Source organism: Hylobates moloch, unplaced genomic scaffold, assembly GCF_009828535.3.
Source record: "Hylobates moloch isolate HMO894 unplaced genomic scaffold, HMol_V3 SCAFFOLD_5, whole genome shotgun sequence".
Taxonomy (NCBI): Eukaryota; Metazoa; Chordata; class Mammalia; order Primates; family Hylobatidae; genus Hylobates; species Hylobates moloch.
In genome coordinates this window covers 146,475,534-146,490,347 of record NW_026652280.1, presented here as the reverse complement: position 1 = coordinate 146,490,347, position 14,814 = coordinate 146,475,534, and positions in this window count along the sequence as shown.

Sequence of the window (14,814 nt, the reverse complement as noted above, 5' to 3'; positions counted from 1 at the left end):
AAATACAAGCATCTCTGTAAACTATCTTCTTTTTTTAACAAACTTTTTATTTTAGAATAATTTTATGGTTACAGAAAAGTTGCAAAGATAACACAGAGTTCTCATATATCTCACACCCAGTACTTTTTATTATTAGCATATTAATATGCCGTTGTCCTAACTAACAAACCAGTAGTAATACATTATTATTAACTAAAGTCCACACTTTATTTAGCTTTCTTCAGTTTTTGCCTAAAGTCCTTTTTCTGTTCCAGAATCCCATTCAGGATATCACATTACATTTAGTTATCACATTGCCTCAGACTACTCTAGACTAAGTTTTTCCAACTTTCCTTGTTTCTTATGACCTGGAAAGTTTTGAGGAATACTAGCCAAGTGTTTTGTAGATGTTCCTAAACTGGGGTTTGTCTAATGTTTTCTTCATTATTAGACTGAGTTAAGGGTTATGGGGAAGAAGCTCACACGGGTAAAGTGTCATTCTCATCACATTACATCATAAGTTCATACTATGAATATGTCTCATCATGTTGATTTGTTGATGTTTAACATGGTCACTTAACTGAAATAGGATTTTCAAAGTTTCCCCACTATAAAATTACTATTTTTTTCCTCTTTCCGTAATGTACTCTTGGGAAGGTGTATTAATCCATTCTCACACTGCTATAAAGACATACCTGAGACTGAGTAATTTATAAAGAAAAGTTCAATGAGCTCATGGTTCCTGTGTACAGGCTTCTGCTTCTGGGGAGGCCTCAGGAAACATAACCATGGTGGAAGGTGAAGGAGAAGCAGGCACATTTTCACATGATGAGCAAGAAAGAGGGTGGCGGGAAGGTGCTACATACTTTCAAACAACCAGATCTTGTGAGAACTCTATCCCAAGACAGCACTAGGAGGATGGTGCTAAACCATTAGAAACACTTCCATGACCCAATGACCTCCCACCAGACCCCACCTCCAACATTGGTAATTACAATTCAAAATTACGTTTGGGTGGAGATGCAGAGCCAAACCATATCAGAAGGCAATCAGTATGTGTAGCCCATGCTTAAGGGATTCTCCTGCATGCTACTGAGTTTTAATACCCAAACTTAATAAATATATATATATATAGATATGTCTTTCAAGATAGTTTTTTTGGCCCATGAATATACAGAAAAATTTATACCCTAAGCTCTTACAACATTTTAAACAAACAAAAAAATGTGCAAAGAAGTCTCAAGTTACATTACAAATGCAATTTGTGGAATGTCATAATCACTTGGACATGCTATGAAAATTGCTAAGGCTCGAAGGTGCCATGCTCACTGAGCTATTCTTTGCCACTGTGCACTTTTCTGTAACACATTTCTATAGTGTCTTTAATGTTTAGCTCTTGATTTTGCCTGGTTTTGTAAAGACTGCCAAATATTTGGAAAATGATTGAAGAAAATAGTGGTGAATGAAGCAAAATGAACAAAGAAAGCCGGTATAATAGAAGGAAATGTATCAGCATAAAAATGAATCCTTTGTTAACAACCTTAGTCCTTTTAAGTATTTTACTCTCTAATATGATGACTTATTTACATATATAATTTGTTATGGCTTATTACTTTCATATTTTAGAACTTAATTGAGGGATTATAATGACATAAACATTAGAGTAACAGGAAACATCAAAAAGTAAAAGGGAAACTGGCTTCATGTTAACATATTTTCAAAGAACATTTGATTTTCAGGAATGGATTACCAAAGTAAGTGGTACATGTATTAAGTATGATGTCAACCTCTACTGGTCTTTTAGTAGTGAATATATAGTCAAAAACTATGGTGAGTATTGAAGAAGTTGTCCAATCAGGAGACACTTGTGACCTAGGTCATAAATACTGATTGCTCCCTCTGGAGATGCTGATGCTTGAATCTGTGAGAGACAGAGTTCTCCAAATGAATGTTATTTTTAAGGCAGTTTAGAAAACTTTTGTAATTATCTTCAAATTGCCTACCAGGCCAATATTACACTAAGGTCCTAATAGATATACTTACTCAACCAACTCTTTCCAGCAAAAGGATACCCACACAGACATTTAGGAAGGGGGGGTGATAAAAGATAAACTTCCAAAATTGGACACTAACATTGTTTTAATTCACATGTTTGACTTTTTAGTGGTTTCACATGAACTCAGTATTTCCAAATAAATTGTATTAGAAAATAACCATTGTATTAGTCTAACATTACATGAACTAGTCTACTGATATGTATAGTTTGTAAAAAATCTGCCACACCTGATTTCTGTGTTTTATTCTCGGACTGCTTTCTCAGACTTAAATACTATTTTCCCTCTTTTGGTAGAAAATTCTTCCATCTTTCAACTCTCACCTCAAGCATTCTTTTTTCTCTAAAGTTTTCTAATCTCCCCTTCCAAAGTAAGGTCGACTAGTCTATTCACTATATTCCCACTGTGTAAATATTTCATCACTGTACTGATAACATAAAGACGTACCTATTTTAAAAGTCTGCTTATATTTTGCTTTATGATATACCTGATTTAAAAAGCAGGGGCTGGGGTCTTATTTATGTCGTGGCCTTAGTGCCCTCCGTACTTTCTGAAACATAGTAAATGCTTAGTACACATTTATTGAATGAATGAAATGTGAAAATAATGCTAATGCACTTTTAACATTTATGTTTATTTTGTTTTTTTAATTAAAGTTTCTACTGAAGTCCCTGTAACTAGTTCAGCAGTGCATGCTTTAGCAATTTTATTCCTTTATAAAATGCATCACTGCATAGAGTAATGTTTTAAAATACAGATTCACATAGAACCAATACCTGAAGAGTATTCTTTAAAATAAAGAATGTAATGACCAAGTTGTTACAGTTTGTTTCTAGTCATTTATGAATTTTATTATCAAACTGGGGAAAACAAAATTTCCCTGGCCCTCCTAGATGATTTCTCTAAACCCTGGAGCAAAAGGATTGATATATGCTGTGGCGTCTAAATCTGGTGTAGATAGATAGATAGTATAGCTGCAAATGTTATTCATAGTCATATAAATACCTAATCCCTGTGAATCGTGCTGAGCTATTTGCCTCAATGGTTTACTTCACTAGTGAATTACAGATTGATTTTTGAGTCATATTAAAGGTATTTCAGTTAAAATGTAGATTTGAGTTCCCCCAATGTCATCTTATCCTCATATTTTAGTACTTATTGAAAGGGGATGTCCAAAGAAGATTTTTGCTGAACCACCCATTAATTTTTGTGCCTATTAAATCCGTGTCTTGCTGCTATTGTATTCCTAAACAAATACACAAGCTATTTGCTTACTTTTAATTTAACAATTGAACACATTGCCAATTATTTCTTAGTGTTTTCTAATGAAGTGCCTAAAATAAATACAGCCCAGTATGAGAACACCATTGATTGATGTAATTTCATGTTAATAGTTTTCATATCATTCCACGTGCTCAAATTATTACCTAAAAGCGTTCTATTGGCCACTTTAAATGCTTGTGCGCATTGAGCAGCTTTCTCATCGAACTCTCCGTAACGACTTCTAAATGCTTTCCCAAAGAGGTTCAAGCTAATTCGGAACCTATTGGTGTGGATGGAAAGTTTAAATTATGTTTCCTAATATGCATTACCCTGCACTTATCAGCACTAAATTTAATCTGTCATCACATTGTCCAATCATCCAGTTTAATTAGATCCTTCTGGATTTCCTCATAATCTGCATGTTTTTTCACTAACCTAAATAATTCTTGGTGATCAGCAGAAATGTAACACCTCACTATCTACTACATTCTCCGTATCACTAATGTAGTTTAACAGCCCTCAGCCTGCTATCAGCATCTTGAGCACTACGCTGTGAAGTTGCTTCCTCTGGAGAAATATGTAGTCTTCATTTCAAACAGCTTAATCCATACTTATCCATAAGAAAGCATACCCTTCTGATTTTACCAATTTTATGTGAGCTATCGATATATTTTTAGGGAATTTCACATTTAAACATATTTCCACAAGTATGTTTTGAAAGCTTAACCAGTTTGGAATAGTGTATGAGTGGTGTGTTGGGAGAAGCTGAAGAATTAAAAGAGTGAATGAGTTCTGAGGTTTCTTACCAATGTAAGAATATCATGTGCTTGCAGTACTAAGGGCAAGAAAAGAGGAAGTAAAGATTTACCAAGTTCATTATAGTAGTTGCTGCCACACATGATTAACATTGCCATGTGTCCTTCATGTGTACAAACTCAAACGCTGAGAACAACTTTATCATCACTTGACTCCAAATAAGGAAACTGAAATTCGAAGGAGTCTATTCAAGTGCAGCATAGACAGAGTTAAACCTTCCCCACTGGGTTGGGCAGGCTTCAAAGTCATTGATCATGGCCATTAAATTTATCCCAGACCTTCTCTTATTATATTTAACTCTTCTTGATAAATTTTATAGATTACATGACATACACAAAATTCATGTGTTCAGTCATTTTATGATTCGCCGTGTGGCATTATACGGGATGTTTCTGAATATTTATTTCCAGAAAGTGTTTGCTTATGGATTTATATTTTCTATGCTGTATAAATTGTTTCTTCAAATGACATCATACTTTTCGAGATGTGGGTCCTTTTGAACTTACATGGAATATAAACAATACATTTAATAAAAATTACTATTTCTATATTATACTATCAGTTAGGACTTCTTTGGTTGGCAGTGAAGGAAAAACAAACTCAAACTGGCTAATAACAAAAACATTCTTGTTGGTGTACTTAAATCACAAGGAAGGCTTAATGGCAAGGCTCAAATGAAGTCACTACAACCTATTTCCCTCCATATTTTGATTCACCTATCCACCATGTTGGTTTTATATCCAAGTGCCACATGATAGCAGAGACTGTAAGCAGGTCTAGGCCTGCACTTCCAGGGTTAAACCCAATGGTAGAAAGCTCTTGAGCTTTCTGAACAAAACAGTCTGAGTCTGAACAAAAGAGTCATTGTAATCTGTTATCTCTGGTTGGGGCATGTGTTCAATTCTCAACATTTTCTATGACCAAGGAATAAATAATCTAAGCCATGCCTTAATCACAACTTTGTACCTAGTACTACAGTTGGAATCAACTATTCCAGAAAAACACAGACCAAGGGTAAAAGAGCTGGGTATGACTTTGTTCTATACAAATATATACCATATCTGGGGACATATTCCCTTCTACCACGATTGGCCTTAGCATACTCTTGTTCGGTAAGGTGCATAAAAAATAGTATTACTTAATATTTGTTGAATTAATTAAAAATTACGTGAGTATATAATATATGTATAAAGACACATAATTCATGCATAAGTACATCAAACCAAGTTAATATTACAATTTAGCAGATTAACCCTTAGTTTCTTTTCAGTTTTTTTCACAGTCACTGTTATTATCCTTTTCCCGTGTTGGCTTGAACAAGTTACAGCAGATATATGTAATGATTATTAACAAGGCATATTCTCAATAAATTTGGCAGTCATATAGTGGCAAGCTAAATTTAAATATCCAAAAGTCTACTTAGTTAGGTGATAATTTTACGTTATGAATACTTTTAATCTTTGCATTATATCTTTGTTTCTTATATACTTATTTCAGAAAGTAATTTGCAATTTTAAAAAAGAATGTGATACTCAAATGGATTAACAGTAGAGAAAAGTTAGTATGATAAAGAGCACAGTTATCAAAGTATAGATAAAATAGTTGAAAAATCTAGGAAAATTTAATGGAATAAAAATTACTTAAAGAAGACAATTGACAAAATCTTATATGTTTTTCTTAATTGTAAAAAATATCCTGGCCCGGTGTGGTGGTTCACGCCTCTAATTCCAGAATTTTGGGAGACCAAGGTGGAAGGATCTTGCAGTCCAGCAGTTTAAGACCAGCCTAGACAACATAGTAAGACCCCACCTCTAAAAAATAGAAAAAAAATTAGCTGGGTGTGGTGACATGTGCCTTGGTCCAAGCCACTTGGGAAGCTGAGGTGGGAGTATCACTTGTGCTTGGGAAGTCAAGACTGCAGTGAGTTGTGATTGCACCACTGGACTCCAACCTGGCTAACAGAGTGAGAACCTGTCTCAAAATAAATTTAAAAAAAAGGAAAAGATGCTGTCTAAGTTTTTGTAGTTGTGAAAAATGCATTTCTATGTTATAAGCCAAAATAATATCTGTAGCATGTATTTAATAAAAATAAAACAAATCCAATTAAAACATACCCAGCAGCTAAGAAGTAGATATAATCAGTGCTTTAAATACCCCTCAGTGGCCTTTGATCCCCAATGCCATGGGTAACCATTATTCTCAATATTGTGTTAACAATTCCCTTGATTATCTCTCTGTTGTATGCTAAGATTTTATTGTTTAGTGGTATATATTTTGAACTTTAAATAAGTGGGGAATCATACCGTATTTATTTCTCTGTGACATTGTTGTTTTGTTTTTTCTTTTTGAAATTCATCCATGTCGACACAATTGCAATTTATAGATTTTTATCACTTTAGAGCATTTTAAAAAATTTATATGATTTTATTTATGCATCCTTTTATTCCTTGTTTTTTGTTTTTGTTTGTTTTGTTTTTCTGGCTTTTTTTTTTTTTTTTTTTTTTTGACAGAGTCTTGCTCTGTCTCCCAGGCTGGAGTGCAGTGGCACAATCTTGGCTCACTGAAACCTCTGCCTTCTGGGTTCAAATGATTCTCCTGCCTCAGCCTTCCCAGTAGCTGGGACTACAGGCACGCACCACCACACTCGGCTAATTTTTGTATTTTTAGTAGAGACAAGGTTTCACCATGTTGGCCTTGCTGGTCCTGAACTCTTGACCTCGGGTGATCCACTCACCTCGGCCTCCCAAAGTGCTGGGATTACAGGTGTGAGCCACTGCACCCAGCCTTTGGCTTATTTTTGAGTGACAGTCTAAAACCTTAAAGGTTTTAAATTGTTCCTGGAACAGGTTAAGGTGTGCCACTTGGAAAAACTGTGATTTGCACGATACTTTCCGGAATTGCACATCTAATGCTTATATCAGTTAAGTTTTACAAAGAGTTAATACACTCTGCTGGGATTTGGAAAGGATTTTTTTTTTTTTTTTTTTTTTTTTTTTTTTTTTTGAGACGGAGTCTCGCTCTGTCGCCCAGGCTGGAGGGCAGTGGTGCGATCTCGGCTCACTGCAAGCTCCGCCTCCCAGGTTCACACCATTCTCCTGCCTCAGCCTCCCGAGTAGCTGGGAATACCGGCGCCCACCACCATGCCTGGCTAATTTTTTTGTATTTTTTTTTAGTAAAGACAGGGTTTTACCGTGTTAGCCAGGATGGTCTCGATTTCCTGACCTCGTGTTTCGCCTGCCTCGGCCTCCCAAAGTGCTGGGATTACAGGCATGAGCCACCTTGCCCCGCCACTGGAAAGGATTCATAATGAAGGTACAATAATAGAGGCGTGGGCAGTGATAAGGGAACAAATCAGAGATGTCGAGACACTAAAGGACTAACAATAGGAAGCCATTCGCAGCCATTGGCCTGAAGATTCCTAGGAAATAGAGTTCTCAAAGTTGATTGGGAGCCAGGGCTCTGAGAACGGGCAGCAGACAGAAGCCGTGGGCTGAGAATGAAGCAATCGATGACCAGAACAGCTAAAGCAGGGCGAGAGTGGGAGGGTAAATACCTGACCTGTTTCTCCTTTTCTTCTTTCCTTCCATCTCTACTTTTAAAGTGAATCAGATTTGTTTTCCATTTCCTTTGATTCTCCTTTTTTAGCTTTAATGTTGTACAATTGAATTTTATTTTTTACCTTATTCCCTCCCTCCCTCCCTTCCTTCCTTCTTTCCCTCCTTCCTCTTTACTCCTGAGAATACAAATTTAACATGTACGCAGTGTGTTCGTTTCCTCTCCTTTTCGTGAAAGAAAGCTTATAATTCTATTTAGCTTTGAAGTTATAACTTAACTAAAAATAAATTTTTAGCTTTAAAATTATAACAACTAAAAATGTGTTCCTTTCTCTTTACTCCTGAGAATAAAAATTTAACATGTATGCAATGTATTAATTTCCTCTCCTTTTCATGGAAGAAAGCTTATAATTCTATTTAGCTTTAAAATTATAACTTGACTAAAATGTACTTTTATACACATGACATTTTTATAATGTGCTCAATGTATCCAAGAAAAATATTAATGACCGCCTTTCCATTTTTTTCTCCTTTCTTGAAAACTGATAAATGATCATCCTTTATTTAACATTTGGGTTGCTACTGTTTTCCTTTCTCATACACACAAAACTAAACTTTCTGTCCTTTAGAAAATAATTCAGTCTTAATATAAGAATATGTAGTTGGAGGTTTCCAATAGGAGGGCTTCAGTTGGTATTCTGTGCTATCGAGCATGTAGAGAACGACTTTTTTTTTTAATTGGTCAACACAACAAACAATCTCACAAATAAGTCTGTTAGATATGACTCTAGGGCAGCTACTAGTACCAGTTTACTCTTAACTATTCTTAGCAATAAAATACCATGAGGGTTAAGAAATCTTGGAAAATTCCTTGAAGCCTTGTCTTTATTCCCAGGTGGATTGTGTTGCTTCTTCATCATCACTTCCTACTCTTCCTTCCGTCTTATCTACCCAGATCCACCTGCTGCTGCTATATTTTGCCTGAAGTGACTAGCCCTTTAATGCATCTCCCTAATAAGTCCAGGAATATTGGAATAAAACGGCATCTTCATGCGTCTTCCTGGTTTCCAATATCACGTGCAAGAACTTTTGTATCACCAACCTAGACTTTTCTCTCTGGGCTTTAAACCTTTATCATCTTTATTACATAATTAACACATTTACATGCACTAGTTAAAATGAACTTTCATAGATAAATGTTCTGATGTTCACAAACACATAAAGATACATGAAATAATTAAGATTAATTCTATTCCCATTATTCGGGTAGAAAATTTAGTCTCATAATTGATAAATAGCTAGATTTAGTGTTGCAGTTTGTACAACCTGGAGCGTGGACTAGAATGTAGTTCTTGAAAAAAACCCTGTGTTCTTTCCACTACAGCATTCTGCTTCATCCTGTCTATATACATTCAAAGATTTTATACTCGCATTTAGAGCAGACGTTGTTTAGCTTTTTGCTTGCTAATTACCATGTCTGTCATTGACTACCTTAAATCAATTTACATAATTGTTTATGTCCTAATCATATGTCTACCATAAAATTTAATCACTCCTTTATTATCAAATATGAGGTAATATCCCATTTTTTGTTCCCACAAATAACAGTCATGATAGTCTTTGTACATAAATCTTTGCTCACATCACCTTAGGAAAAATTATGTTAGAGGGAATTGCTGGGTTAAAGAGTATGAACATTTTAAGGTTTTTGAAACATAATGCCAAATTGCTTTCCAGAAAGGTTGTATCAATTTATGTTTCTGTCAGTAGTTGATGAGAATTGCTGTTTTAATTTGCTTTGGGGTGGGATTGGAACTAGGGATTAATCGTATCACATTTTTACAGCACTTTGGAGGAAATTTTTCTTCCTTCTCTCTATGTTACTCTCATGACTACAAGATTTTTTTTATGATAAAGGAAGTATTGAATCCATTGCTTATAACTCAGAACCACTAAGAGCTTTTCTGAGTCTCTCATAGATTAGCTGAAAGAGAAAAGAATAAAAGGAAAAATATCAGATTAGATATAGAGGTGTACCTAAAAATGAGATTTTTAGGGTGCTGAATGTTATTTCAAGCCTTTCTCCCATTTTGTCATGAGCCTTCTTTTTTGCTAAACAAAATGCATGTGAGAGATTCCATCAAAGTAGATTGCGCACTTGCAGAGACTGAAGCTGGGTCCACAATGCCTACCACCCCTGAGTTGGCTTTCTGCATCAACAGTGCAGGAAGTACAGGGCACATCAAAAGAGCAGTCAGCTAAAAATATAACCCCCATTCAGCTAATATCATACACACCATGGTAGTTTAGCTTAAAAGGCTGTTTCTCGAAGCTCTTATTTATTTTAATACACCTAGGATGACTCTCCCAATAAGTTCATGTTTCTGGAAGTGTTGTCTCAGGCCAACTAGCATTCTAATCAACTAGGGTGTTTGTTTGGTTGCAAATTCCTGGACACTACTGGAGATTTATTGAATTAGAATCTCTGGGTGTGAAGCTCAAAAGCTGAATTTTAATAAGCTCTGCTTCTTAGACTTTAATGTACATACAAATCCCCTGGATATCTTGTTAAATGTAGATTATAATGGAATATATCTGGGTTGAAGCCAGAGATTCAGCATTTCTAAAAGGCTCCCAAATGAGGCCAATATCCCTGGGTCATGGGCTCCACTTTGAATAGCAAAGCACAGGAGTTTGAGAATCACAGCTTTAAACCATTATCTATTTTCGTTTTGAATTTCTTTATTTATGGTTAGCCAATCAGGAGGAATTGAGCTAAAAAGAGGTGATCCTGTGAGTGAAGCCTAAATGGGATGCCACCAGCAAGAAATCAATCCATCATAGAACTGGCTATGAAGGCACCCAAATGTGGAGCAAAATTTGTATAGAATAAGAAAGGAGAACAATATTAACACAAATGTGGCCTGTTTTATATTCAGGGTCATGCCTGGAATTCATAACAATGACAAGGTCATTTTCCTACCCATTCTTCACCCTGCGCATCCAATGCTGCTGCCTCATGTCTCTATCTCACTGCCTCTCTGATTTTCTTGTCCTTGTCATGGACCTTTTGCCATGCTTTTTTTTTTTTTTGCTTTAGTTGTTGGAGTAAAATCTAAACTATATTATGTGGCAAATTCTAGCCCAATTTATAGATACTCCTTGATTCTCCTTTTATCTGAGTTGAGAGGTCTTTTCATAAAAATGGTTATCCTACCTAAAATTTTACTGACTAATCAAGTGCATCATTTTACAGTAAAACATCAGATAGACTATGTTACTTAAATTCAAGTGATCTTGAGTTATCTTTGATTCAATGTTTAAACATTGAGGGACACAAGATCTCTGAAGGATTTCATGAAGGGTAAGGTATCTATCCATTTATCTAGGTGAGAAAGTTCTAAATGTATTCTAAGAACCTCTGTTCTCTTAAACACTCCGAATAAAATGAACTTTTGAACAGAAGCTACATGTAGGAAATCTGTGCATATACCACAGCTTCTCTGGAACATCTGTAAGCACATCAGTACAATAAGACACTGAGAATTCAGCAACCAGCAAAATAAAGAAATTATTTTTAGACACTGTAAATGCCATTCTAGGCATTTAAAAATTTGCTTTGGTATTAAATCATCAGAAATCTACATGCTTGTTCTAAGTCGCATTAGGTACTACCTAAACACATATTGAACAGTGACTGTTAACCAGACACTACTCTAAGCACTTTATTGTGTCATCTCACATGCTTTTTATTTACTTTTCTCAGTAAAACTAAAAGGAAAATACAATTATTTTTCAATTTTATAGGTAAGGGAACCAAGGTATGTAGATGTCAATCAATTTGCCCAGGGGTGCATAGGTGGGAATCGAGTGTGTTAGAATTCAGAGCTTGTGAAGTCAAATAAAATACTTTGGTATATTTTTTTCCCATTTGTTTAGTTTAATGCCACCAGGTTATTTTGTTGTATTTTGTAAACGGTCTAGGAATACTAACAGAAATATTTATTCATTTACCCCTTGTTTCTCTACCCACCTGCCAGAAAGAGGCATTGAATTAAATTAACTTCTCTTTCAATATCAGTAAGGATTATGCTTTTCCTGAATGACCATTTTTATTTTTATCTTATGGAAACTATGAGGCAGGACACTGACAGCATTTCCATTTTCTGTGTTGGCACTGGAAGGATTAGAGCTAACAAGCGAATAGTACTACATACGCTGTTCTAAGAATATTCTTGGAATCTTCAGTGTTTTTGCATTGTAAGTACAATGGTGAATAGAGAGAAATGGACTGTTTTGGCTTGGATAAAACTGTAGTCACCCAACTGCAGCTAAAGGGAAATAAGCTGGCTGAAAAAACTGTTAGATTCATAGATTTTAGCATTGTTGAAGTTGTGGAAATTTTTAGCCTGAATACTTTATTTCATACAGAATAAAATAGATTCTTTATTTTCTTTTAGAGAGAGAATGACAGCAACATCACAGCAAAACTAAGTCTGTTTAAATATCTTTTCAATTAAACAAGTCTTATTTGTCAGATGTGTCAGGCAATGTGGTATGTTTTGTCAAAACTCAAATATGACAAGGTCTCTGATCTCAAGGACTTTAGAGTTGATTGGGAGATATGAACAACTAAATCAGCAACTATGCATAGTGAGAAACAAGGTGAAAAATGCAACATCTTAACAGCTGGCGCCACAAGTTATTTCAGGTCACTCTGCTTTTGTTTAGAAAAATATCTAAGTAATAATTTTGGGGTTGAAGATGAGATACAAGTACAGCAAAGGAAAAATCAACTTTTCTACATTAGAAATAATAGAAATTTAAAAAGAAGAAAGAAAAGAGAAATGAAGAGAGAGAAGTGAGAAATATGTATAGACCTTATTAAATATGGAAATGACTGATCAAATTTTTATGACAAGAGTATGGAGCAATGAATTTAACTTGTTTCTCTTGCTGAACTATACATCTCTATCAGTTAAGACTTTTGTAGGCAGAGGCTCAAGCTAATTTTTGCAGAAAAAAAGGAATTTAATGGTTCATAGAAATGACAGGCTCATGGGTTGACTTCAAACATAATCTGACCTCAGGGGCATAAACAACATAGTTAGTACCATTTTCTTCTGGTAGGGTTCCTTCCTTTCACCTCTGTTTGTGCCTGTCCTCTTGCAAGCTCGATCCACAGTGTCTTAGATTCAAATCCAGCAGGAAAGAAGAATATATGCCATGCAGCTCCCACATAAATCCTAAGGTTCACTCTGTCCATTTCTGAAGCCAACACTCTGACTGAAGAATTTTCATGCTCTGATTTGCTGGGGAAACCAAATGTAAATGTTATTTTAAGTTAACTTTTTAAATGAAAAATATCACTTGAAAACGTATACCCATTGCAACCTGAGGACTTCTGGCCTGACTTTAAATCTCCAATATTTGCAGTAATGATTCAGAAACATTATTATAGTGATCTTTATAGGAGGAAACTACAGAAAGTGATATTTTCATGGAATCTTATTAAAATAACCTTTTTATTTTAGACTGGTTTTAGATTCACAGAAAAATTGTGAAGCTAGTACAAAGATTTTACATACCCACAAACACCTATTATCAACATTTTATGTTAGTATGATACATTTGTTACAATTAATAAAACAGAGTACCAACTTATTATTATTAACTAAAGTTCACACTTTAGTTTTTACCTAGTGTTCTTTTTCTGTTCCAGGATCCCATCCGGAATTCACGACTTTTTTTTTTTTTTTTTTTTGAGATGGAGTCTTGCTCTGTTGCCCAGGCTGGAGTGCAGTGGCGCGATCTTGGCTCACTGCGATCTCTGCCTGCAGGGTTCACGCCATTCTCCTGCGTCAGCCTCCTGAATAGCTGGGACTACAGGCGGGTGCCACCACGCCCGGCTAATTTTTGTATTTTTAGTAGAGATGGGGTTTCACTGTGTTAGCCAGGATGGTCTCGATCTCCTGACCTCGTGTTCCGCCCACCTCGGTTTCCCAAAGTGCTGGATTACAGGCATGAGCCACTGCACCCAGCCAAAATTCATGACATTTAGTCATTATGTTTCCTTAGGCTCCTCTTGGCTGTGACATTTTCTTAGAATTTTTGGTTTTGGTTTTAGTGACTAAGGTGGTTTTGAGGAGTACTAGTAAGGGTTTTTTTTTTGTTTTTTTTTTACATTTTTAAATAGAATGTTCCTCAATTTGAATTTGTTTTTAAAATGAGGTTATGGGTTTTGGGCAAGAAGACCCCAAGGGTAAAGTGTCATTCCTGTCAGGTGGTGTGTATCAAGGATACAAACTATCAGCATGACTTATCACTGCTACTATTGACCTTCTTTATCTGACTGAAGTAGTGTTTGTCATGTTTCTCCATTGTAAGGTTGTTTTTACTATAAACAGATACAGGGATTGGGCAGGGAGGTGGGGGAGAGTGTATTTGGAACTACCATTAAAAGAGATATTGCTTGGAAAGAGTTTCAGGTAAAATAGAATGCAAAAAAGAAACTGAGGCTTAATAAGAAAGGCTAAAATGCTTTTTTTAAGTTTAAATAATGTTGCATACCTGAATACAAATTTTTAAAAAAACGTTCTTCAAAGAGCAGTTATATCATGTAAGTAACGATAATTGATGGCCATCATTTGGATTTTAACTTCAGATTATGAAAAAAAAGAAATACAAATTGTGCAACTTTGGAAAAGTACAGTAGATTGAAGAAAAAAAACTGATTCAGTTTTCCTATCTTATAAAAATGGAAACTGATGATAGCATTTCACATTTATTTAGATAAGTATATAATTAGGATGAGAAAGATTTGGGAAAATTGAAATAAAAGATTGAGACAGGGCATGGTAGCTCACGCCTGTAATCCTAGAATTTGGGGAGGTTGACGCGAAAGGATTGCTTGAGGCGAGGAGTTTGAGAACAGCTTGGGTAACACAGCAGGACTCCCATCTCTACAGAAAAGTTTTAAAAATTAACTGGGCCTGGCAGAGTGCGCCTATGCCCCGAGCTTATTCAGGAGGCTGAGGCAAGAGGATACCTTGAACACAAGAGTTAGAGGCTGCAGTGAGCCATGATCCTGCCGCTGCGTTCCAGCCTTTGTCTCCAATAAATAAATAAATCAATAAAGTTCAGAACTA